The following is a 27,806-nucleotide window of genomic DNA, read 5'->3' as shown; positions in this document are numbered from 1 at the left end:
CTTTCCTGTTCTGGGCTCCAGGACGATACGTGATTACAAAGTCGTAATCCGCAAAATATAGTGACCACCTCAATTGTCTGGGAGTAAGGGTTCTTGCTGTCTTCAGAAACTTCAAATTTCTATGATCTGTAAACACCGTCACCTGATGTGGAGCCCCCATCAAATAATGTCGCCACTCCCTAAAGGCATCCTTAATAGCTAGCAACTCCTTCTCAGTGATGGTATAATTAACCTCGGCCGAGGTTAATTTTCGGCAGCGATAAGCGACAGGATGCAATTGACCCGTGGTTTTATGTCGTTGAGACAAAACTCCACCTACAGCTTGATCGGATGCATCCGTCTCAACATAGAATGGTTCATTAAGATCCGCATGTAACAGGACTGGCGCAGTAGTAAAATCTGTCTTCAAAGATTGAAAGGCTTCCTCGGTCTCTTTGGTCCATTCGAACTTGATTCCTTTCCTCAGCAATTTGGTAAGAGGAAGAATCTTCCTAGAAAACTCTCCAATGAATCTCCGATAGAAATTGGCAAATCCAATAAAACTTTGGACTTCCTTTACACTTGTAGGCGATTCCCAGTTCTTTACTGCTTCCACTTTCTTCTGATCCATCAAAATTTCAGAAGGCGAAAGGACAAAACCCAAAAACTCCACCTGTGATACATCAAAGGCACACTTTTCCAGTTTTACAAACAATGTGTTCTCTTTTAGCTTCTTCAACACCCCTTTTACTTGCTCACGGTGCCTTGTCACATCGGAGGAGTATATCAAGATGTCGTCTATGTACACTATAGCACATTGGTCTATAAATTCCTTCAAGATGTCGTTGATGAAATGCTGAAAGGCAGCTGGGGCATTGCATAATCCATAAGGCATCACCTGATATTCAAAAAGCCCAAACCTTGTCTCAAAGGCCGTCTTCCACTCGTCTCCTTTGCGCATTCGGACTAGGTGATAGGCCCCCCTCAGGTCTAATTTCGTATAGATTCTAGCTCCTTTTACTTGGTCCAAGAGTACGGAGATCAATGGCAGGGGGTACCGATTCTTCTTGGTAATTTTGTTGATTGCCCTGTAATCGATGCACGTCCGCAAGTCTCCCTCCTTCTTCGGCACAAAAAATAATGGAGACGAGACAGGGGACTGGGAGGGTCGAATGAATCAATTTGCGAAATACTTGTCCAGATACTCTTTCAGATGATGGTTTTCTTTCTCCGTTAGCGCATAAACTCGACTGCATGGTAAATTCGAACCAATTTCCAAATCTATCTTACAGTCATATACTCGATGTGGAGGTAGTTGTTCCGCCTCCACTTCGTTGAACACATCTTTGAACTCTTCATACTCTTCAGGAATTTCCGGGACATCGATTACACACATGGAATGTCCCATAGAACACAAGGATAAAGCCGGATTACTCTCCCAGGACTTTTCCGCAGTTCCAAAACAATTTTCAAGGCAATATTTTGAGTTCATCATGATGGTTCTAGAACTCCAATCGATCGTTGGATTGTGCTCTGTAAGCCATGGAAGGCCTACAATTTATTGAAATTGTGGAGCATCAATCAAATTGAACTGAATTTTCTCTTTATGTCCATGTCCGGAGACTAGTTGTATTAACTCGGTGTGGCTCACAATCGGTCCTGAAGAAAGGTTGGTTCCGTCCACCGCCCGGACGGGTTCACTTCTTATCTTCTTGATAGCTTGAATGCCCACCTTTGCTGCAAATCTCAAGTCACAAAAATTTCCGGTGGCTCCTGAATCTATCATGACTGAAACTTCCGTCAGAATTGTTTCTCTGAATCTCACTTCCATAGACAGGTTCAAATGTGGAGCTGCCGATTGCAGGGTTTTTGCTACTTGATGTTCATTTGGAGTTATTTCTTTAATCGCACCCACCTGTTCAACTCCTTCCACAGGTGGTGCCGTTAGTTTTCCTTCGGCTTGTAAATATTTCTGGGCTTCTTAAGGCAATTTCTCACGAAGTGTCCCCCGGATCCACAGTACATACATACATTTCCAACTCTTCTCTTGTCTTTCTCCTCTTTGGACAAGGGACCCCTTATTGTACCAATCTGCATAGGTTCAGCTCCGTGTTGGTTTTCTACGCTTCTCGAGCTATCTGATCGAACTCTGTCAAACCTTGGTGTAGTTGCTCTAAAGTCCTTTTTCCTTTCACCTCTTCTTTCTCCCTGACGAAAGTCTATCTCCAAGACCAAATCTATTAGTGCCGAAATTTCTGTGGGCCGATTTGGAATTTGGGCCAAGGTATCTTTTAATTCGTCTCTTAATCCTCGATAAAACACTGCCGCTCTCTTGCTTTCTGGCCAGTTTGTTTCCACCACCAACTTGTTGAACTGAGCCAAGTAGGCTATTAAATCTCGCTTCCCTTGCCGTAAGTCGGGCAGTTTATTATCAACCACTTGGGATATTCTCCGTCTGTCAAATATTCGAAGGAATCCTTGCTTAAATTCTTAAAAGTTCCTTAAGAGAGGATCATCCAGGGAGAATAAGGGCATTGACCACCAAGCTGCGTCTCCGCTCAGATATGAGAGTATGAACGCCACCCTAGACTGCGCATCAGGGAATATCGAGGGGCGGCACATAAAGTGTAGTGAGCATTGTGAAAGAAATATTTGCGCCTTCTGAGGATCTCCATTAAATCTTTCGGGAGCAGCTAATGGAATAACTGGGGATAGGGAATGAATTACCTGTGTGCTGGATCTATTGGCAGCTTCTAATACTGGGTTAATTGCTTCCCTTTCCAGTGTACTAGATGGCCTAAGTCTTAAAGCTAATTCTGCAGTTTCCTTTCTAGCACTGACTACCTCTTGTCTAAGACTTTGATTTTCCTCTCTGACCACTCCCAGTTCCTTTTGTATCGCATCTAGATTCGTTCCAAGGGATTGCAGGTCTATTCCCTCCGCCATCTCTGTTCAGGTGCGAAAACGACTTGGGCACTTCACTCTGTCAGGGCTCAAGTTATAACACCTTTTACCTTCTTGCCAGTTCTTGCACGGGAACAGAGATGCTAAGTCCCAAATCCTTCTTGGCAATGCCAGTAAGTCTATACTCAGAACCCTCTAGTCATTACCTTAAGGGAAGGGGGAAATTGGATAAAATAACAAACAAGAAGAGACTGGTCCAGATAGGTTCCTTCCGTTAGAGACCGGCTGGCACCGTCTGGTCTGTCAGTGGAACCTGTAAATTAAAACAATTATTACTATCTGGCTTTTCTACTCTATATTTGAATTCTCACTACTAATTCCTCACCCACCCTAGCTCTCCTGGACGTTGCTTCTCTTCTGATTTTTGTATGATTATTTTCTATCTTCTTCATCAATTAGTTGTTACTAGTAAAGTGAAATGACAACATTAGTTTTCCTTCTATTAATTCCTAGCTATTATTATTCTTGATATATGAACATATGTCTCACTTACTTCACTAATTGAAGAGACTTTCTATATTAGAGGGTGTCTGTGTTGTGCCTTCTCAGGTTTAACCTTATTTTCTCTCTCTCTCTCTTTTAGGTTTCCACAAAGAAAGCTACAGCAGTTCTGGTAAGTATTTACATATTCACATTTGTTTTCTGTAAGAATTCTGTATTCCTCATTATCCTTGTGAACTAACTTTCCTCTACTCTCTCTTTGCTTTCCGTGTTTCTGTCTCTCTATTTTTTATTTTGAAAATGCTCTGATATTCCACGAGAACACAACTGTCATTCTGGAGAGAATTAATGTTTATTTGACCTTGTTTGCACCTTGTAGTCTTTTCCTTGTAAATGCACCACTAACTCTCTTCATTGACTATCCGAGTCTATTTACAGTTCGTCATCAATGAATTCAAATTCACACTTTAGCAATAACTCTCTTCTACTTAGCTCTGGGTATTCTGTCTTCCTGTCAGATGAGGAGCGGAACGTTCGGTGTTGGCTCCGGATACTACACCCTCGGGAAATAACTCGCGCTGAACGAAATTGCCGAGTTCCGTCATAAAACCTCGTCTGCTGCTCTCCGGAAATGTAGGCTGGGAATTATTCAGACTAATTCTTCAAGAAATTACTAAAATTACTAAGAGCTCCTATACACAGGACCATACAGGGCGGGAACCTCGGTGAAGTGCGTCGTTATGAAAACGCTCGCGCTTCACCTTAACTCTCAGCTGCTGAGCTCTTGGAAACTAGAACGCTCATCTAGGGTTCCACTCTGGCAGCCATCTTGAGTCTCCAGTAGTGAACCAAGGCAGTCCAAGAACCGTGATTAGAGAACTTTTGACTCTTTTGGGAAGTAAGTAGACCACAAACACAGGAATCAGTTCTAGCGGTTCTGACAGTATGAAATCGAACCAATCCCCAAGAAGATGCTGATGTGAATGGGGAGAGGGAGTAGATGTTAACAAAGACCGGAGACCGAGAGACACCCTGGAATTCTCCACAAATCGCTGATCCTGCTTCTGATCTAAAGGGACTGACCATGATCAGCCAAAAGGGAAGAGAACCAGCCACTGCTGTCTGTCTAATGCCAATGTCTGACAAACAATTGTTTAAAATGCAATGGTCAACCATGTCAAAGGCCCCTGATAGGTAGAATGCAGCCAATCTGATTAACTTCATCCAGATATATTCTAATGTCATTTAAAACTGAGGTAAGAGCAGTCTGAGGGCCCAGTCTGGGCCTGAAGCTGGTTTGTGAGGAGGCTGGTATTTTTCTTGTTTAAAAGTTATAGGAGAGATATTGGACCATAGCTAAATAATAATGCCAGATGAAGGTGTGTTTTATTTTTTAGAAAGGGTTTCACTACTCATTTTTCCAAAGCTAGGAGAAGGAGACCAGTCCTAAAAGAAAGAGTCAGCATGGAGGTAATGGCGGGCACCACTGCATCCGCTAGGCCATGTATGACGTTGTTAGGTAAAACGAAATGGAGGAACCCAGATTGGTAGATGACAATATCAGTGGGGATTAGGCCCTTGCATGCTGGGAATTATGTAAAAACTGTGGCCTGCGGATTGCTGGCTAATTGATGCATCTTTAAAGAGCATTAGATTATTTTTTAATCTGTTGTGCAAAGATGTAACTTTGTAAAGTAATAAAGTAACTTATCACATATTTCTTGAGATGAAGTAAACATCTCCAGATAAACAAACAAGGAATAGTTATATATTGATATCAATCTGCAAACTTACATCCCCCTCCCCTCAGCACTGCAGGACCAGGAGCTGGCATTCTGTCTTCAGGCAACAGACAAGGCAATCTTAATAATATTAACCAGAGCTCAACAAGAAATGAAAGTACCTCTTGGACCATTGTTTAATCATTGTGGTCATTCATATGCTAATTCCCTGAATACATAAAAAACATAATAAGATGCCTAAAGTACACTTTCGAAATAGATTTGTTTTGTTTTTAACGAATTAAACTTAATGATTGTAATCAATATTTGTAGAGTGCTCTGATACATAACAGAGGTCTTGGCCAAAAACTGCAGGGAGAACACAGATAACATTTGGGTATATCTAACCAGTTTCAAGCTGCTAGAGTGCGTACAGCCAAGTGTTTAGAGCCTGGTGGAATATCTTAGTTTCAGATCTTAAAGTAAAGGGCAGGGTGTTCCATGTCTTAGCTCCTGTCACTGAGAAAGGGTGCCCTGCGGTCCTTGTTCGTTTCACTCAGGGGACCCTTATTATGAAGGCAGTGGCCGATCTTACCTCATTAGTGGGATAAGATTGTTGAAATTTGTGTCGGAATAGAAGGGTCCCCGATGTTGAATAGCTTGATAACCCTGGCACGTGGCCTTGAACTGAATCATCTTTTCGACCGGTAACCAGTGTAGATCATTCAGTGCATCGGTGACAGAGGAGATACGAGGCCTTTGTAGGGCAAGGTTGGCTGTGATATTTTGTATTCTTTGCAATCACCTGATCAGGATCTGGGATGCCGCCAGGTATAATGAGTTGCAATAATCAAGGTAACTTAATATAGTTGCCTGACCCGCCAAGAGATGTGTCTTTGCTGGTAAATATGGTGCAATATTATGCAACAATCTAACATCAAAGTCTGTAGGCAGCTGACAGCTGGCTTACTTGTAATGAAATCCAAGATTACAGACCGAGGAAGAAGGTACTGTGTCTTCTCCTAGTTCAAATGGCCATAGGCCAGGCGGTAGTTTAAGCACAGATTTACATCTGGATATTACCAAAATCTCTGTCTTGTTCAAGTAGAATTTTATATTTTTGTCAGAAAGCTAGCTCTTGACCACAGTCATACATTGCTGCAAATGATTGTTAGTTTCCATTGCAATTGTTAAATTGTGGTCTGTAAGATCAGCATTTGTGTTTCGTTCCCCTAGTATGAATGGCCGCCTCAAATGAGCAAGAGATCTAGTATAGAGATTAAAAAGTGTTGGTCTGAGAGCCAAATACGGTGGATCTCTTGTCACAGCTGCTTGAATTCAGATCTGCGTGGAGCCAATGATACTGCTTGCTGTCTACCTGATTAATGTGATGATACCCCTGGATGTCAGGCTCAGTCAATTTAAGCAATAGACATTCATATGAGACACTTTTGTAATCAGCCAGATCCAGAGCTGAACAGTGACCCTGGCATGCATTGTGAACAAATACTTGTAATGATGTGGATGCAAAATGCCCAGTGACCAAACTGGTCAGGTACTAGGACCGGCCCGAGTGAGGGACCAGTGCGGGCGGAAAGGGAGGAGCTGGGGGACCAAGGAATCAGTTAGCCGTTAGCCTTGGCAGAGGAAGGACCACGAATAAAGAAGGTCTTGAATTATCACCCTGTGTCTGCGTGAGTTACTGGGCCAGACACTACAACTGGCGACGAGGTGACTAGACCCCAAGCGTGTAGACGGCTACAGCGGCAACCAGGCGGTAAATATCCGGCCCGGAGCTCGCCCCACGTGTGGAGGCTCGAGCACGCTGCATCAAAGAGCCCACCTGGAGTCCACCCCGGCGGTGGAAAGAGCAGAGCTCGCCCCACGTCTGGAGGCTCGAGCGCGTCGTGCAAAGTGCCCACCGGGAGCCCACCCCGGCGGCGGAAGAAGCAAAGCTCGCCCCACGTGTGAGGCTCGAGCGGATCGCCCAAAAGTACCAACCGGGAGCCAACTCCGGCGGCAAAAGACAAAGAAAACAAACCTCATCTACAGCAGTGACTCTGGCAGTGGATCGCGGGTGCAAACGACAAGCGGTGAGTGAGGAGTGGAAGCGCCGAGTGATTAAGTGGCTCCAGCAGAAAGAACGAGCAAAACGACAAAAAATCTCTCCGAAAACGAGATTCCCGGGCGGCCATCTTGGAGTCAGGCAGCATTGACCAATCCCCTGCGAGGGATCATCGGCGGCCATTTTGAAGTCAGGCAAAGAGCCTGAAACAGCAAACAAGCATTGGTGAGTGACAAACAAGCATTGCCGAGAGCAACAAAGACAGCAAACAAGCACTGGCGAGTGCAACAAAAACAACAAACAAGCACTGGCGAGTGCAACAACAACAAACAAGCACTGGCGAGTGCAACAAAATAACAAACAAGAACAGAGAGTAAACTAAGACTGCAAAACAGTCAGAAACCACAGGTATACAATGGCCGACCCAGCCCCCACAAGCATGATGAGAGCCTCATTTCTATGCAGCCCGAGCCCCTCCTTCTTGAATCCGGTGGGAGCATGGGTCCACGATGGCAAGAAGGGATAGAAGATTTTGAAGACTTCATGAAAGCATCCAAAGTGACAGACCTCGAAGAGCAACTGTATGCTCTCAAGAATTTGATTGGCAGAGAAGGTGGACGAATCATAAAAGAACTGCCAGAAGAGTCCTCTGATTCCTACACTAAAGTACGTGAAACGCTTGACCTTAAGTTCCTACACAAAAGGAACATCGACTTTGAGCGGTATACATTCACACTGGCCGCGCAAGAGAAAGATGAACAAATGGGGGCGTTCGTAACACGTCTGAGACGATTGTCGAAGTACTGCGATTTTGACAAATTCTCAACTGAGGACGCCCTGCGACTAAGAGTCATAGAAGGTTGTCTCTCCGAGCCACTGAGACGCAAGTTGCTCAAGAGAAGCTACGCGTTGGAAGAGATCGTAGAGATGACGAGAGTAGATGAACAAGCTGACGAACACGCGAAGAAAATAGAAACCGGGAAAAGTGAGAGACGGGAACAAGTCTTCAGAATGCAGTCTCGACAAGAGCACAGATGGTCCCCACCACAGGCTCGTTCCACCAGATCCGAGAGACATCACCACCAGTCAAGCAAAGGACACAAAGACACGAGTCACACGAAGGGACGATCAGACAGACAACTCTAATGCTACCGATGCGGATACGACTTCCCGCATGCAGATGCATGCCCAGCACTAGGACAACAATGACGGAAATGTGGTAGACACAACCATTTTGAAAGCATGTGCGGGGCAGTACCGAAGAGTGACCACGGGGGAAGACACCGACGACACCAACCTTCAAACAGTTGTCATCATGTCAGAGCAGTCCAAGATAGACGAGACTCATCCACTGGGGCATCACAATCCAGCTGCCGTTCCTGCAGGACATGTCAATCTCGGCGGTCGTCATCAAGAGAATCTCGAACCCCATCGCCCATCCCCCGAGATCGAAAAGAATACCTTTACCGTATAGCTGACCTTGATCAGCTGAAAGAGTACCAGCGTCTAGACATCAGAGTCGGCTCCCACCCCACCCAGTTCGTGCTAGATAGTGGAGCAACGCTAAACTACTTACCAGTAACAGAGTACCAACGCATGAAACCACCGCCAAAGCTAGTTAATGCCCACGTACAAGTGTATACGTGGATGGCCAAGAAGCCACTAACATGTCTTGGGAAGTTCGAGACCGAACTGTCATATGAAGATCGAACAATACCAGCTTACATCCATGTCATCGAGGGGCCTGAAGCCGACTGCCTCCTGAGCCTAGCCACTGCTGAGCGATTGAAATTGGTGGACATCTTATTCAGAGTCACTGACAAACCAGCACTCATCCAGAAGTTCCCCAAGCTCTTTCAAGGCCTGTGAAAAATGAAGAACTGCCAAATAAAATTGCATATAGATGAACAAATCACACCGGTGGCGCAACACCACCGAAAAATCCCATTTCACCTGCAAGAAGCCGAGGAGAAGGAACTACAAGACCTGCTGGAAGCCGACATCATCGAGAGAACAGATGGACTAACTCCATGGGTCTCGCCAGTCATGGTGGTCCCAAAGAAAGGAGAAACCGGCAGAGTCCGTCTGTGTGTAGACATGATGGCGCCCAACACGGCAATAGAGAGAGAGAGACATCCAGGCCCTCACATCAGTGACATGATCACTTCCCTCAATGGGGCCAAGATTTTTTCAAAACTGGACCTCAACAAAGGGTACCACCAACTAGAACTGCACGAAAGGTCAAGATGCATCACAACATTCTCGACACACCTTGGATTATTCAGATATAAAAGACTAAGCTTCGGGGTGTCATCAGCAGCAGAGATATTCCAAGAGGCCATCGGGAGAACAATACACCACATTCCACAGGTCCTAAGCTACAGCGATGACATCCTCGTTTATGGAGCAACGACTCAAGAACACAACAAAGCACTGGAGCAGGTCTGTCAGGCGCTGATGGAAGCGAACCTCACACTCAACCAAGATAAGTGTGAACTTCACAAACCCACACTAAAAATTTTCGGACACCTATTTTCTGGAAGCGGAATGAAACCAGACCCAGAAAAGGTAGCAGTGCTAAACGACACACCAAGCCCGGAGGACGTAGGCGATGTACGATCATTCCTAGGCATGGCCAGCTACTGCTCCAGATATATACCTGACTATGCCACGCTAAGCTACCCGCTAAGGATGCTCACTAAACAAGGACAGCCCTTTCAGTGGTCCACTCAGTGTGAAGGGGCATTTCGAGAGATCAAGAGAACCGTAGAATCAGCAAAGAACCTAGCGTACTTCAATCCAAAAAAGAAGACGGAGATAACAGTGGATGCCAGTCCCGTAGGATTAGGAGCCATCCTTGCGCAATATGATAGAGAAGGAGACCAACGGCACATAGTAGCATATGCCAGCAGAAGTCTAAGGGACACAGAGAGAGCATATTCACAGCCAGAAAAAGAAAGCCTGGCTGTCGTCTGGGCGTATGAACGCTCCACATTTTACACTGATAACTGACCACCAAGCCTTGATCACAATATTTGGAAACCTGCAAGCGAAAATGCCACCGAGAATAGAGCGATGGGGCCTACGGCTCCAAGAGTACACCTACACCATAATTCACAAGCCAGGAAAAGATGCAAAGCCTGCAGAATACATGTCCCGACACCCCATCAGAGCCAACAAATCAGAACAATCATTCGCGGATGAATACATTCACTTCGTAGTAGACCAAGCGAGGCCTCCGGCTGTTCCACTGGAGGCCATTTGTGAAGCGACGCAAACGGATGCCACCCTGCAAGAGGTGAAACGTCTGATCCAAACTAACAGCTGGAGACACATGCAAAGCAATGAACAAAACAACCACGAGATGGCGACATTCAAACATGTCCTCGAAGAACTGTCGAAAGCAGCAAATGGTCTCATCTTTCGAGACACCAGAATAGTGATCCCACGACAACTCAGACAAGGGGTCATCAACCTAGCACATGAGGGACACCGGGGCATAGTAGCCACACAAGAGCACTCCGTGAAAGAGTCTGGTTCCCAACACTAGACCTGATGGTGGAGACGACCCTGAAGGACTGTCCGCAATGTCAACTGGTAAGTCGTCCGGATCCCCCTGCACCACTACAAATGTCTCCACTACCGGAGTGTGTCTGGCAACACATTGCCATTGACTTCTTTGGGCCAATCAAATCGGGCCAATACGTCCTGGTCATCAAGGACGAGTACTCCAGATTCCCCATTGCACAACTGTGCACATCCACAAAAGCATTGAGTGCCATACCGATACTAGAGGAGATCTTTGCAGCATGGGGCATTCCCCTAGTGGTGAAGTCAGACAATGGGCCTCCATTCAACAGCCATGACTTTGCTGATTTTGCTCAGCATCTCAACTTCACACACCGCAAGATCACACCACTATGGCCACAGGCCAACGGAATGATCGAACGTTTCATGGCCACGATCAAGAAGACCATCCAGTAAGCAGAACTCACCGGAAAAAGCCTTCAGACAGCACCGAAATATGCCTCATTCCACCACAGGCAAATGTCCTGCCACTCTCATGCTAGGACGCCCAGTGCGCACCAGAATACCAATGATGAATATGGCAGCGCACGAACTGTATCTCGACTCTGATCATGAGGAGATCGTGGCCAGAGACAAGATAAAGAAGGAAAGGATGAAGGACTATGCCGATGAGCGACGTCATGCTACTCCCCCTCAAATCCAAGAGGGAGACTGGGTGCTGGCACGACAAGAGCAGCACAGAAAGACTGATTGCCGATACCATGAGGTTCCACTCAAAGTGATACAACAAAAAGGAACCATGATCACTGCAGAGACCGATGGAAAAAGACTTACTAGGAATGTGACGTACTTCAAAAAATGCGGACCCAATGTCAAAGAGCTAATGACCGAACTGAAACTGGAGCAGAGAGACCCAGAGACACTGCCAACTCACAGTCAGTTATTGATGGAGATTGCCGATGAGAATGAGCGCGACAGTCCCAACCTCCAGTCACGCCCCAGACCTGTGATCATGAAACCGTCTCGCTTTATCGAAGAATTCTAAAGAAAAATAGTTTGCTGTTTTGCTGTGGTGTATATTATTTTGTTTCTTTTTACAGAGGGGGGAGATGTAATGATGTGGATGCAAAGTGCCCAGTGACCAAACTGGTCAGGCACTAGGACCGGCCCGAGTGAGGGACGAGGGCGGGCGGAAAGGGAGGAGCTGGGGGACCAAGGAATCAGTTAGCCGTTAGCCTTGGCAGAAGAAGGACCACGAATAAAGAAGGTCTTGAATTATCACCCTGTGTCTGCGTGAGTTACTTGGCCAGACACTACAATACTGGGAATGGTAGGAGAGATATGAGCCTCTAATTGACAGAACTGGCAAGATCAGTAGAATGCCCATCAATTGTGGAAGTACTAGTGCCTGTTTCCAAGCCAAAGAAAAGTAGACTCTTCTACGAACTTGTTAGGTATGACCACCAGGGATTAATGTAGGTGCACATTATCGAGGAGCAACACATTAGAAGAAATAGGGTGAAGAGGTGAACCTGATTTTGTGGCTGATATTAATTCATCAAGTTCCTTGTTAGTAATTGTCTTGAATTCATGTAGTCTAAAGATCTGTTGAGTTTATACTCCAGCCTAGCTTTTCTTAGCAGTGGATTCCATCACTGCCATTGAGCATGCCACTATGGTCTCCTTAAGTGAATGCCACATCCTTCCTGTTTTCTCATGGAACAACCTCGGTAGTGCATTGCATAAAGATTGAGAATGCTCAAGAATCTGACTGAGGCAGGAGGGGGCTGCTAAAGAGTTCACCAGCATAAACGGTTCTTAAGAGACATTATGAACATTTAGTATCCTCTCAACTTAGAAATTAGCTTTAACTGTGGCAACTAATTTCTTGTAATCATTCAATGCCTTTTTTGCTAAACACCTATCTTCAGTGGTATAGCCAAGTCTCCACTGTCTTTCAGGCTTTTCAACATTTAATTTGGTCTTCTTTAATTCATCGCTGTTTTAGGGGTCCAAAGGACTTGGCGTGGGTCTCTAACTGAACATGACATTGCATTACCTTTCACCTGCAAAATCCAACTGCAAAATGATTCATAATCAAGTTGAAAGGATGAAGTAGAAGAATGACAATCAAAATCTTCGAGTGCTGTTCCAGTGCTTTAGCAGATACCTTGCTCCACAGCCTCTTGCTCTACAATTGACAAGGCAGCTTCTAGTCAGTCCTCTCATTCGGGGGTACATTTATCTTAATCTGAATCAAGAAATGATCATTAGAGAGCATCGACATAATTTCATCTAAGCCTATCAAGCCACAAGGTGCAAAGATAAGATAAGACAGTGAATGGCTTGGGGAGTAGGGCTATTAACCATCAGAAAAAGCCCAAAAAACTCCTGGTTGCTAGCCTGTGCATTATTGATGACATGGACCAACACATTAAAAAACTCAAGAATAACCACGGCGGCATGGCTGATCAAAAAAGGTGTAACAAAGTCTGCCAGGAGATCCCCAAACTGTGGAACAGTAGACGCAGGTTGATAACACAGGATACCACTCACCATAACTAGGCATTCATGGCCCTGCCAATTTTAGAGCAGATTCTAACTAGGTCCACTTTTCAGAAATAAACAACAGATTTAATTTATGGTGTGTTACGAGGTCTCCAATTTCTACAAAGTGTGCATTTCAACACATTCTTGCTTGGGTTTCTGACAACAGTATGAGCCAAGTAAGGGCAGAGCATTACCTAAAGATGCATCCTCTCCATGCCTCAACTGTTCCTACATAGTATAGCTAATCCCCAGATCCCCACTTACCAAAGTAGAGCTACCTCACAGGTTCCACAGCAGCTCCTCTTTCGCACTTCTAAGGCTCCAGGGACCTCAAGGGCAGCACTTCGTGACCAGGCCTCACTGTAGCGCAGCCCACGAGCAGGATACCGTCCATCTCCAATTGCTACTGGTCATATGGACACTCCAGAACAAAAATCCGCTTGCAGATTGTTGTGTCAAAGCAGCTACACAGGATGTCAGGAAACTAATCCTTGGAGTCCACTTACTAAGTTAGGAGATCCAACCCTTCAGGTCTCCACACAACCCATTTGCCTTACTGCAAACTATCCCATAGTGCACTATTATGAAGAAAATCTAGAATGGCAGAATGCTTCTGCCCCTGAAGAAAGCTTGTGTGCCATCCAGAGGTGTGTTTTGGGCAATGAACAGTCATGAGTGCTGTAATTTGTAAGACATAAAATGTCGTAATATGAACTTATCTCGGACATGCCATTTTATGAGTAGGAGTTTGGATTGTTTAATGAGATTGCTGTGCCGCTCACATTGCATTTTTAAACTGACCCGAGGATCTGCCGCTGTATTCTCCCCTTTGCCCATTGGACCAGCTCGCCTCCCCACTTGCCCGCACTCGCTGGTGGGAGCGCTCTCTGCATTCGGCAGAAGCACACACCGCTCCCAGCTGAGAGCGCTGTGGGTTGAGGCTTGAGGGGGTTTTCACTGGAACTACTCCGTCCGGGGGACTGCGAGGACCAGCAATCCCAGAACTAGCGCAGCTGGTGCCTCTTCCCCCGGCGGCCACGCCCTCCACTTCCAGCCTATTTACTTTTCGCGACACCCGCTCCGCGGGTGCCGCTCACATTGCATTTTTAAACTGACCCGAGGATCTGCCGCTGTATTCTCCCCTTTGCCCATTGGACCAGCTCGCCTCCCCACTTGCCCGCACTCGCTGGTGGGAGCGCTCTCTGCATTCGGCAGAAGCACACACCGCTCCCAGCTGAGAGCGCTGTGGGTTGAGGCTTGAGGGGGTTTTCACTGGAACTACTCCGTCCGGGGGACTGCGAGGACCAGCAATCCCAGAACTAGCGCAGCTGGTGCCTCTTCCCCCGGCGGCCACGCCCTCCACTTCCAGCCTATTTACTTTTCGCAACACCCGCTCCGCGGGTGCCGCTCACATTGCATTTTTTAACTGACCCGAGGATCTGCCGCTGTATTCTCCCCTTTGCCCATTGGACCAGCTCGCCTCCCCACTTGCCCGCACTCGCTGGTGGGAGCGCTCTCTGCATTCGGCAGAAGCACACACCGCTCCCAGCTGAGAGCGCTGTGGGTTGAGGCTTGAGGGGGTTTTCACTGGAAATACTCCGTCCGGGGGACTGCGAGGACCAGCAATCCCAGAACTAGCGCAGCTGGTGCCTCTTCCCCCGGCGGCCACGCCCTCCACTTCACGGTTATTAGTGTTAGGCTCTTCTTCGCGACGCGGGACGCGCGCGGGACGGAGCACGGGGCGAAGCCCGGGCCAAGGGCGGGCCCGTTTCAGCCTGTTCCAGACAGATCCAGGCTGGGCTGGGACACCCCCCTTGGCTCTTATGTACTACACGCTGTCTTCATCCCAGAAAAGTACTGATTATACATACTTGAATACCTGGGAACCAGACTACAAAATACTACAACTATGACAAGGGGTTCCAGAAGGAAAATTGCCTTACAAACTGCTTCGATTACAGGTCCCATTGACTTGTTTATCACAAAAACTAATGAGGCTATTAACCAAAATATCTCCCTGCTAGAACGTAGGGTGTCAATGGACCTTGCAATTGCTCAGAGATCGTCAATGGGCCTCATAGCAACGGCCTTAACCCCACTCCCATCAGCTTCTCCTATCCCAATTCTATTACAGCCTGGTACAACAGCCCAAGTTCATTCCATCCCAAGTGCTGTTGATTTATCAGCTACCAATCTGTCATTGGAATTGGAATCGACTGGGAACCTTGAGAATACCCCAGACCTTGAGCAGATTCTGTCCAAAGATCCTGCACAAGAATCCCAGCTCAAGGGGGCCAGAGAAGGTGCTGTTCCGAAACAGCCAGATGTTTTTAACAGGGGGAACAACCCTAAACAGATTCTGTCCGAAGATCCTGCACAAGAATCCCAGCTTAAGGGGGCCAGAGAAGGTGCTGTTCCGAAACAGCTAGATGTTTAAAAAAGGGGAATAACCCTAAACACCACCATAATACCAATAAAAATAAAAATAAAGGTTCTACCGTACCTTCATTTAATAAAGCTCCCTCCAGTAATAATTCTGTACCACCTGTTCCATCTAATTTACAACGTCCTATAACGGACAATGTTCAAGAGGGTGGCCCTATTTTGATTGACTGCGATACTCCACAACTTTTCGATAAATTCAGGGAATTATTAAAACACCATCTTCAACCCCTGGAACGGAGTATCATGGTAATTGAAAAGCAACTTGCCACACTAATTGCCAAATTACCCAATCAGTCCAGGGCGGGAACTGTTAACCCCGGGGTGGCCTTGGCGGTGGACAGTTCTGGGATCACGCCAGCTAACCCAGTTAGACCGCCTGTTGTGTCCACAGTTCAGGCAATAACAAAAGAGCCATTAACCTCCCTACCACAAGCGGTAAATAATTGTGTAAATTCTAAGACAATAGTCAATCCCATATCCCAGTTACATTTATCTAACCAGCATAAACCTTCTCTTCCTTCCCCTATAGTTCCACCTACAACTGCCAATTCTATTGTGTCCAAGGGGTTTTCGCAGCCATCCCAAATCAAACCATTGGTGCCCCAAAAACCTAATCATCCAGAGGGCAAGAGGGGGCCTAGATTTAAACGTCCAGTTCATCTGTCACCAGAGGTCTCCCCATTTACGGTAATTCTAACGGGAGTACCTGAACTAACAGTAGGAACTGATGAACCACCCTGGTCCCTCCGGAATAAAATCCTCCAATGGCTCAGTATTAATATGCCTTTACAGCCCTCAAACACCAGCAGAATATCATCTGTTCGTAGAGTACCATGGGTGGGGGAGAGCACCAAGACTATCCAGGGGGATTGCGTCATTGTTACTTGTGAAGACGCATCCACAGTGAATTATATTTGCTCGTGGCCCGATTTAGAGAAGAAAGGGGGAATCGATACCCACCGACTCTCCTTTTTCTACCCCCCCGTATACAACTATCACCCCCCAATACCACCCCCGAATTGGGTTCTACCCCCAGAACAATCGTGGAACTATGGAGGTCCTTGGCTGACCCAAAAGAGCAGGAGTAGGGAATGGTACCCCGCCCCTGGTATCCCAATAACGGCCATTGTATCGGTGACGGGTGGCAAGGTATCCGCACTAACAACAGATTCGATTGTCTTGAGATGGTTGATTGACTTTCTACCCTACCATCACCAAGCCGGTCTGCCATTAGCCAGTCAGGGTCTGTTGTACGTGTGCACTTTGTTCACGAAAGTGATCTAGCAGTACCCCCTTTGGGTTATGTACCCCCCGTTGAACAAGTGGTCATACGGGAGGATTTTGCACGGAAAGGCAGCCTTACAGAATTTCCCCCCCCTAAAACTAATTCGAGTAATATCCAAACCCCTGTCTGTAGTCCTGCAGTTGGGCAATTATGCAAAGGTGTTTCATGCTCCAGTATTGAAGCATGTGTGTCCCTTGTTGTCCCTAGAATTACTATAGGTGAGAGTCTCAAGGAGGCTAATCCAACTATACCCTGCGTCATCCAGTCGGAACAAGCTGTCTTTGGTTCCACCGAGTCTACCGGCCTTACCCTCATTTCTTGGAATATTGCTGGTATTGCAGCGAAGTTAGACACCCCCTTTTGGCCTAAGTTTATAGGGGAAGGTTTTGATATAATCCTCCTCCAAGAAACCTGGTGCCAAGAGCAAATAGATATAGAAGGTTACTCTTCCCACTGCCTCAAAGCTACTAAATCGAGTTCAGGCAGGGCCAAGGGGGGCCTTTTGTTACTTCTGTCCAATAAACTACATAATTGTATGGTCAGAAGCAGCACAACTGTGGGAATTCACAGCCAAGTAGTGAGGGTAGATTGTAGTAAGGGAAATGATTTGGTTCTGGTAAACTTTTATAACAACATCTTTGATGCCTCCAGAGGGAACATTTTATTCCCCTTGGAAAAGGAAATTATAAGGGCTTTGGCCCTCTCTAACAGAAGGGCAGACGTTCTATGGGCTGGGAATTTCAACCTCCAGCCATGCCATCTATCAAAAGGGAACCCCTGCGGCTTCGGAATGGAGATAGTTAAACACTGGGGGAATGCGGGAGAGAGTGAGGACTTTCTTCACTTCCCACACTGCCATTATGGCTCAACCTTAAACAAACTGTTAATTAAATTCGACCTACACCTGTTAAGCTGTAATAAAAACAGTTTGAAAGCTACATGTCCTACCTTTACAGGGAGGGATGCTGGGTCATTCATAGATCATATTTTGTTCTCCAGCACAGGAGACTTCATAAACTTGTGTATTAGAGAGGGAAGTTTAAGTGACCACAACAGCATCTGTGTTACCCTCCCGGGACGAATTGCTACTCCAGCGACTGTAGAAATTTGTTCCACTGATTTAGTACCCATTAGACCAAATGGTGTGAGGATCAGATGGTCCGGAACAAATTCTATGGCCAAACAGAGGGAGGTCATAATTAGTAGTAAAACGGACATCAGTTATTGTTTAAAAAATGTTATTAATCCTGATTTCCTACTGTCACAGTTTATTATTATTAATACCAATATAGATGGTATTTTTACTAAGCCATCACCCTCTAATAGAGCAACAAAGTGTGGATGGTTTGACAAACCGTGTACCATCGCCCTACAGCAATTGAAGAAGGCATTATGTGCCAAACCCCGAGACAGTAATGGAATAAAACAATTAAGGATTAACTATAAAACGGCAATTTTTAATAGGAAAAAGGTTTTACAAAGTGAAGCTTGGGATAAATTAAAGGAAGCAGCTGAGACTAAAAACTGTAAACTTTACTGGGAAACAATTAACAGTCCATTTTTAAATACTGATGGTATCCCGGTATTAACTTCCTACGTTGCATGTAATGAATGGATCATTCATTTTACTAGTATTTTTAATCCAGAAGGGACACCTTTAGTTGTATTAGCCACCGAGGCCTCATCCTGGATACCTCTACCCCTGGGAATAACCCTGGAGGAGGGTCATGAAGGGCTCTCTAAAAGCAAAGGGGGGAAAGCCCCGGGCCCTGATGGGGTCCCTATTGATCTATTAAAAGCTGAACCGAACTTGTGGGCTCCTATCTTGGTAAGGACCTTTAACTGTGCAGCTGAAGGTAACATCCCCCCCTCCTGGGGCCAATCAGTTATCATCCCCTTATTTAAAAAAGGCAGCAAATCTGAGGCTGCTAATTATTGTCCTATTTCTTTGCTGGACGCCTCGGTAAAGGTCATGAGCAGAATTCTGCTCAAAAGGCTTGAAACTTGGGCAACAGATTCTAATATTTTAACAAAAGTGCAATATGGCTTCAGGAAAGGCATGGGCACTTTGGAGCAATGCGTAAATTTGAACCTCATTTTTAACAAATATACCGTAGTCAAAAAGGGTAACCTTTTTTTATGTTTTGCTGACCTGAGCAGCGCGTTTGATTTAGTTGATCACGCCATTCTTTGGGAGGTTTTGTTAGAGTCAGGGGCACCGAAGGAAATCGTTCATTTTTTGGCCAGGCTCTACGAGAAACTTTCCTGTAAGGTTCGCTATGGTACCCTAGGCGAATGTACACCGTTCCTCAAAGTTTCCAGGTGAATTCGCCAAGGATGCGTATTGGCTCCTCTTTTATTTTCCCTTTTTATTTATTGTATTGATCGCATCCTGGCCGATATTCCAGCAGACGCTCCCCTGATAGGAGGTAAACCTGTCCCAATCTTATTATATGCGGATGACGCTGTTCTCCTATCCCGCACTCAGCTTGGGTTACAGCGACTAATTGATAGCTTCATGCTGTTTATTCAAAACAGGAGGCTCTGTGTGAATAAATCCAAGACCTATGTAATGTCGTGCGGGCAGGCTGTAAACAAACCGAAGCATAACTTTTATTTGGATAGCAACAAAATGACACATGTTAAATCTTTTTGTTATTTGGGAATTACGTATACTAATGACGGGTCATGGTCATCCGAGTTTGAAAATATTAGACTGAAGATGCTGCGGTCCACCAATGGTATATTCCGTTTTGCATCCAAGCTTGGCTCGAGAAGTATCCCAGATATGATTAATATATATAACATTCGTTGTGTTCCTTCAGCATTGTATGGGGCGGGCGTGTGGGGTCATATCGAAGGCCCTTCGCTCCAAAAAGACGAAAACAAGTTTTTAAAGAAACTGTTATGTGTCCCCCCTTCTGCCTGTGTACAACTAATCCATGATGAGGTAGGGATCGTGTATATCTCTGACTTAGCAGCCGTTCGGCCACTCTTATTGTGGCGTTCTATTTGGGCTAAGCCAGAGACACGATTCACCCAAGAAATTATACTTGATTGTATAGGACTGGATTACTCATCACGAATACAGTGTTTGAAATACATTCAATTCTGGTATAAAACCCTATTTGAAATCGATGTTCTCTTAGACCCTGAACTGGCAGTAGCAATCCCCAAAAAGGAAATTAAACAAACATTTATTAACTTTAAAAAGATCGAGCGAGATAAGGTGTATGGCAAGTTAGCCACCGTGAGGTTCTATAAGGAACTGAACTTATCCCCGGGGCTTCAAACCTATCTTGCGAATGTGTCTCGTCCCTCCCATCAATTTGTGCTAACTCGAGTTAGATTGGGTATTGTACACCACCTTGTTGCTTTTCCAAACCAGAAAATAAGATCAGAAACTCCCTGCCCGTGCGACAACACTTCACGTCAGAGTTGCTGTCATTTTTTACTTTTTTGTAAATTTTACCACTTTTTAAGGGTAAAATATCTAAAACCCATCTTTTTAAAACATAATATCCGATCTACAAAGAGTGCTCTAGTATTGTTATCTTCTCTAGAGAATGTGGATATTTGTTTTTTTGTTGCTACTTTTATCCTGAAATGTACAGCTGCCAGGAAGAGCATAGTGTTGCTATAATTTTACATATTCCTGTCTGTACACTAATGTTCTTGTTTATGTCGTATTATGCCCATAGTATGCAAACGTTTGGTCGTTTTCTTAAATTTATCCCATATCTGTCTGAGCCATATTTGATTTTTAGCTTTAAGGTACAGCTGCCAGGAAAAGCACTTGGTGCGATAAATATATTTATTCCTGTCTGTACTTACATGACTTTTTATAAGCTTTTTAGCTATGTTTTACATTTTTTATTATATACTGTTGTCCAGTGTAGGTCCCTATATGTGTTACTCCTGAGTATATTTTGAGTCATTTTTAGAATTATTATACATGCAATGAATTGTTTTTAGCTGTTTTGCTTGTATGATTTGTATTTCTCAAATCGAATAAAAGCTTATGACTTGACTTGCTGGATCGAGAGTTGGCAAGTTTTCCCCTGAAATATAACGCCAATGCATCAAAGGGGTAAAATGGGCAATTATACAATCCCTCCTAGTGAAAATTTAATTAGGTTAATATGTTGGAACATATTGTGGGTTTGGATGCAAAAGTACAACTAAAACACTGGACAAAATAGGTCAATAAGTTGGATATCATTTTAGTGCAAGAAACCTTGGCTCCGAATGATGGCTTCTGTGATGCATACATATATTATATTCTACTTGCATTAACATCTGCATTGGGCCGGTCTCGCATCATGTTCTAAGGTTATAATTGACTGTCGCATCAAAACAATTACTGTTGCCGGTGGGAATATTCAGGCTTTCGATTTGATGTGGGTTAAAACATTTTGGCTGTTAGTTGTGGATTTTTATATCGATGAATTCTCTACTAAGGATAATCAAAACTATTGTATTCTTTTTTATTTTGTGGACAATGTTTTTGGTAGAAATATCAATTTGGGCACAAGGTTTAACCTACTCCTGGCAGGGATTTAAATGCTAACCTGGGCACGACTATGTCTCCTTCACATTACATTTTTATTACTGGAAATCAGGAGCAAAATGTTGCCCAGTTTCAGGATGTGAGAAGGCACGTGCATAATAAATATTTACTTTTATATCACCCTCAGAATGTTATGATCCAGTCAGACCAGGCAGTTCCAACTTTTACTGGTAGAGGATGTTGTTCCACTATCAATTATATTTTTGTAACAAGGAACATGTTAAGTTATATAACAAATGAAGAATTCCAGGTGAGTGTATAAAAGGACCACAATCCTTTATTTACCTCAATTGGTATCCCTAAGAGGGATCTCAACTCAGCTGCTGTTTCTTGTGCCCTTTTGTCTACCAAAGACTCAGGTCGAAGGCTAGTTTGGAAGTTTGCTAATATGGACACAATACTGTGCAGGATTATTGGTAGTCATAAAGATTTAATTAGTACCTGTGTTCTTTTTTATGTTAATCTCTTCAGTATTACTGAATGTTTTCCAAATTAAATGTTCAGAGGGGCCTTGGTTTTTAAACATGTAGGGAGAAATCAAGATAATAATCCGTCGTGGTTTGACAGGGTTTATAGAGTTCAAAACTACAGGCTGCAGATAGAGTTGAAATGTTAACCTGGAAATAGAGATATTATAGTGCTATGCAGAAGGGAGAACAAGCTTGACCTTAAAAAAAGAAAGGTGGACTTGCAGAGTGAGACCTGGGAAGAGGTAATATACTCGTGTAAATTACAGGATGCCCAGGTGTTTTGGAAGCTAGTTAATTGAAATGTATCCCCCAGAATCTCTAAAAATAGCTTGAGTTTGAATATCAGGCCTAACGAGTGGGTACTAGTACTATTTCTTGCTAGAAATAGATATTTCATTCTATTAAGATGAGGCAATGGATGCCCTAATCACCAGTCCATTTAAAAAGGCTAAGGGGGCAGATGGTTTTCCTGTGAACCTATATAAGAACAACCTGGAGTTTTTGGCACCGCAGCAAATACCATCAATGCCACCTGTAAAGCTTGTCCCATGTGCTCCTGGTGCTCAGTGATAATTGCCTCAGCTTTTAAAAAGAGGAACGCTCAAATTTCAAAATGCTGTTGCCCAATATCCTTCATTGATTCCACAGTGAAAATAATTGGAAGGATCGGTTTGGATCGGTTGCTGATTTGGACCTTGGACCTCACCTCGGAGAACAACAACCTGAACGTGGTCCAATATGGTTTCAGGAATGGTTTGGGAACACTCGAGCAATGTCTTAACCTGTATCTACTAAATAACATATATATAGTTGCTAAGCATAGCTCACTTTATCTAGCATTTATTGATCTTTCCTGTGCGTTTGACCGTGTCAATGGGTCCAAATTATAGGAACCCCTAACTGGGATGTGCTGATTGATTTCCTTTGTGCCCTACATACTGATGTTACTGACTCTGTTAAATAGGGGGAAGGGAGCAAATGGACTTACCCTTTCCCTTTATCATGGGATGTCGTCAGGGCTGAGTTGTAACACTAAATCTATTTCCCTTTTATTATATAACGCTTTGGAAACTGTTTCAGTCAGGAAGGGGCTATATGCTCCAGCTGTGAATAATAAACCCATTCTGAGGCTCTTTAATGCTGACGATGCAGTCTTGCTTGCAAGAACCCCAAATGTGGTCAAATTATTGTTTGATGCATATGTAGGCTTTGTGTAGAACCTGCAAATAGAAACAAATTATTCCAAAATATTTATTATAGCATGTGGCCTTAGAAATTTGATAGGCAAGAGTAAGACAGATTCTTATTTGGGGATAATGTTTGATAGCACTTGTTCTTGGGTCCCCTGCATGCCAAACAGGAAGAATTGGCTTTTACAAGCAGTTGGATCAATTTTCATCTTGCCTGTAATATAGGAAAAAAGTCCATCAGTCCCTTATATGAAAAACTATAAGAGAAAATGTAGCCCCATTTTGACATATGGAGTGGATAATTGGGATTATAAGGAGGTTGGTTCTGCCCAAGTAGAAGAAAATAAGGTATGTAGACCCTTATTGGGTGCCCTGTTGAGGAGTTTGCATTTTGTGATACACCAATAATTGGGAAATATTAACACTTTGTTCCTATTTATGGGTTTTTATTTATTATTATAGTTATTTTTATGGCTATTAGTTGTATTGTTAGTTGTACATGTTACTGCAACACTCTAAAAAAACCAGAATGATCCAAATACCTACCATCACAATAGATGCTGATCCTGGCCCGTTACAAAGAAATTGGCCAATTGTCCTCCCTCGTAATCCTCTCTCTCTCTCTCTAGTCTACTTTCTCTACTTGACGTCAGCAACCATACCATCAGGCTAACTAACTCCAATGCATGACTCTAGTCCACCCCTCTACAATCATGGTTAGAGAATGGACCCCATTCCTACCATCAATCAGTAGTAATACATTCTGTGTACAGCCCTATCCTCTACACCTAGTCAACACATCACAAAAAAGGAATCCTATTTACAATAATCAATGGAATACTGGATATGCGCTTTATTATGCATACTGCAAAGTACTGTCCAGCCCTAAACCCACCCGATGCCTCCTTCCTCTTCTTACCAGAGCACAAATGTATTTGCTGTTGATGCATGGGTTTTTCCTAAAGCACTAACCACTAGTGGCCATAAGAGGCCCAAACATGGAAAACGTCACAGGTAAAAAAGGGTTCCTCTTATTTTTAATGGAGGAGAGGAACCAGCAATGAAGGGGTTTTATTGTGCAACATGAAACAAAAAGAAAATACTCAGTGAGTGGAAACTCCATAGCAAATACCAGCATAAATCAAACCACAGATTATAATATTACATGACTCAGTGGGATCCTTAACATAATATCAAGGCTAATAATATCTATTTACAAAATTAACAGAAAATAAATATTGTTCACAAAAATATTCCTATACTAAACTAATAAAAGTACAAGCACAGAAACTATCAATTGCAAATGTACAAAATATTACTTTAATGCTTGCTATCAGAGGGCCTCAACAAAGATGGCGTTGTAACTAATGTAAGAGAACACTTCTACCTAAATGTCACTGAAATTGAAGTGAATATTTAAGCCCACAACTAAAATACTAAAAGATATACCCCCTAAGGTCCCTGAATACATTAAAGGCCAGCTATCACCTATTCCCGCCTTAAAACACTTGATAGCACAAACTAAAAAAGCCACCAGTGGTACCCCTCCAGCCCACCACAAGATACCAAGATATCCAAATTCCTGAACACCTAGCAACCAAACATAAGGAGGAACTCTCCCTCATACTTGATAACCTTAACAATGACAAACACATTCTACTATTGTTTACAGCAGATAACCTATTAAAACTAGGCAAGTGTCAAACATGGATGGAACATTCAAAATGTGCTCAAACCATTCACTCCGATATACACCATATATGGTGAATATCAAAACAATAATATACCTTTCCTGAGAGGTGCAGATCCAGTATGTGTTTTAACGTTGACCGCAGCCGCGATCGAGGACGAAAAGAAAAGCCTCGCGGTCCGGGGCTCCTGCTCCGACTCCCGCTCCTTCATCTGCGCTGGCATTGTCCCGGTTTGGCCATGCTTTGGCCTCCACTTTTATGAGCGGTCGGTGGGGGGACAGGCTGTGGCTGCGGTAGATTATGTTGCGGTGGTGGATGGATTGAGGCTAGCTGCGGCCGTGACTCGTGGGGCAGGGGTGTGGCAAGTTAGACTTTTCTTTGTCCCTTGGCCCCCTTGGCCCCCTGACCACCTTCTAACTACACTGCACGACTGAGGCTAGACTGAGGACGGCTGAGGACAGCACCTCCACACTGCACCTCCACACTGCACACAGGAAGCAGGGGGTCAGAGAGCAGAGATCAAGCAGAGATCGGAGTGAGAGCAGGGAGCCGCAATAGCTGCAGAGTACATATGGTTTTTGAAGGGGCCTGTCAAAAAACAGAGGTCCAGATACCAGCGTCTGATCGGTGAGTGGTGAACTTTGGCATCAGTTTGTTAACCCTCACCCCCCCTGGAGTTGGTGCTGGAGTTGGTGTTGCGGTGACAACCCTAATGACATAGTCCATAGCCCACAGTGAGCAGCGTATACCTCATAGTCCACAGCTTATACGACGCAGTATTGGTGGTAGTATTGGTGTTAGAGACAGCCGTGGTCACAGAGGGTTATAGGCACCCACTGCCCACTGCCCAAGGAGTGTGGGGTGTGCACGGCCCAGTGGCACAAGACACATTGCACACGGAGATCTGGCAAAAAACAGAAGGCCAGACAACTAGTTTGGCCATACACGCCCTCCGGACACAAACACTTCAGAGACACCGCAAAAGGAGCAAAGGAAAAGACCAAAAAGAGCAAAAATCCCCCCACAAAATCGAGGAAAAATTCTAAAACAAATCCATGGCAGGTTAATACCAGGTCAGTGTTGTAGTGCAGTAGAACACTGACTTTAAGGCACATTCAAGAGCAAAAAGGCGCACTCTATACATATTATGAGGGCAGGACGAGAGAGAGCAGCACTTCCATTAACAAAAAGGAAAAAGAAAGCCCAAGGTTCATCCGCAAAAAACAACAAAGCAAAATCAGAGGGTGTGGCGCAGCCTTTAATTGCACAGGGTACAGAATGATTGCAAAATCAATCAGCATACAAAATAAGTTTAACTTTTTAAGAGATCCAGCGGACACAATGTTATCCCATCACAATGATCGGGAAGGATGGGATCACAGGTTACCAGCGCCAATCCCACCATCTATTTATTCAAGGGCTCTAAATTCAAAGAATGATCAAATTAATATAGAGACCACAACTTTAAGTTTAACTGGGCCCCAGCAGGTCCAAGAACATGAAGAACAAATGGACCAAACATGGGGGTCTATCAAGGACCAGGAACTTCTGATGAACGGAGACCTCTCATTACAACAGGACAAACATTCTACTGAAACTCCTGCTAAACAAATGCTACAAAAATCTCAAGAGTAATTTCATATCACCAGGGCCTAACAACCAACTGAGGTAGAGGTAAAAATCAATAATCCCTCCTCAAACCTCACACAACACGTGGATCAACATGTGGATATAAGTGTAATGGATACTAAAACACAAACATCGACTTATACAGTACCGTCACCCAGCACACAAAACATCATTACAAATGAGGGACCAGGAGGGAAAAATTAAGGTGGAGAGGGAGCAGAAGCCCAGAGTAGGCTGGTTCAAACATCGGAACATATGTTTCCAAATAGTAAAGACAACACACTAACTCACCCAACTCATCCAACAGTCGGAAGTGAAGCTTTTCCTAATAACACTCCGGCAAGGGTCAAACACGGCCAAAATACTGATATCACAGACCCAGAAGCAACGATAGACACAGGAACAATATGGGATATTTTCTTTAAAACATCTCAACTTACACTGGAAGCACTGAACTACCACTCAAATAAGATGGATGTCAAAGTGGACTTGCTTAACATCATGGCAACAACAATATCAGGGATTGATCAAAAATGAGCTGACTTGAACAAGATGATAACACGAGCCCAAGTATATGCAACCTCCATAAACACAGACTGCGCCTGCAGGCCAACAATTTACACATTGGAATCAATCTCAGAAATGCTTACTACCCTTATTGAAGATCTAAAATCACAATCAGCTTAAACAGTAAGTAATAGTATAATTGTGACAAACAAGCAAAACACCTGAGAAAAGATTACAAAAAGGACCATGCAAATCTAATAATAAACGTAAACTTGGAACCAATAACCACAAATCAAACAATAGAAACTAGAGAAATCCTAGATAAGGAAAAGAACCAGGAAATTCCAACCAGTAACACCGATTCAAATCTGTCACGACGTATGAAGAAAAAACAAAAAAAAAACAACGAAAGCGCCAAAAGTCTACACAAATTAGAAGGAGCTGGGTCAGCCCACGCATTTCTTTACAGAGGTTACTATTAATTCCCCTCCAAATCAGGAAAGGCAATCATCAAATAAACTATACCCGATATTCACCAAGACCCAAAAACAAAATAAATCTTCGGGTGAAGCCGATCATACAGAAAAGGTTACACCAAACCCACCAGTGTTTCACGAATTAATACCCACTGAAAACGGTGGAGCAGCACAGAAAACTGTACCAATTATAAATGAAACTGTTAGGGATAAAAATGAATACGGGTTGCTCAAGGAAACAATGGAAGAAGGATCAAAAAATCAAAAAGCTGTGCTCAGTTACAATGACAATGCA

The sequence above is a fragment of the Lissotriton helveticus genome, chromosome 1_1 (genome assembly GCF_964261635.1).
Source record: "Lissotriton helveticus chromosome 1_1, aLisHel1.1, whole genome shotgun sequence".
Classification (NCBI taxonomy): domain Eukaryota; kingdom Metazoa; phylum Chordata; class Amphibia; order Caudata; family Salamandridae; genus Lissotriton; species Lissotriton helveticus.
Note: the sequence above shows the minus strand (reverse complement) of the source record.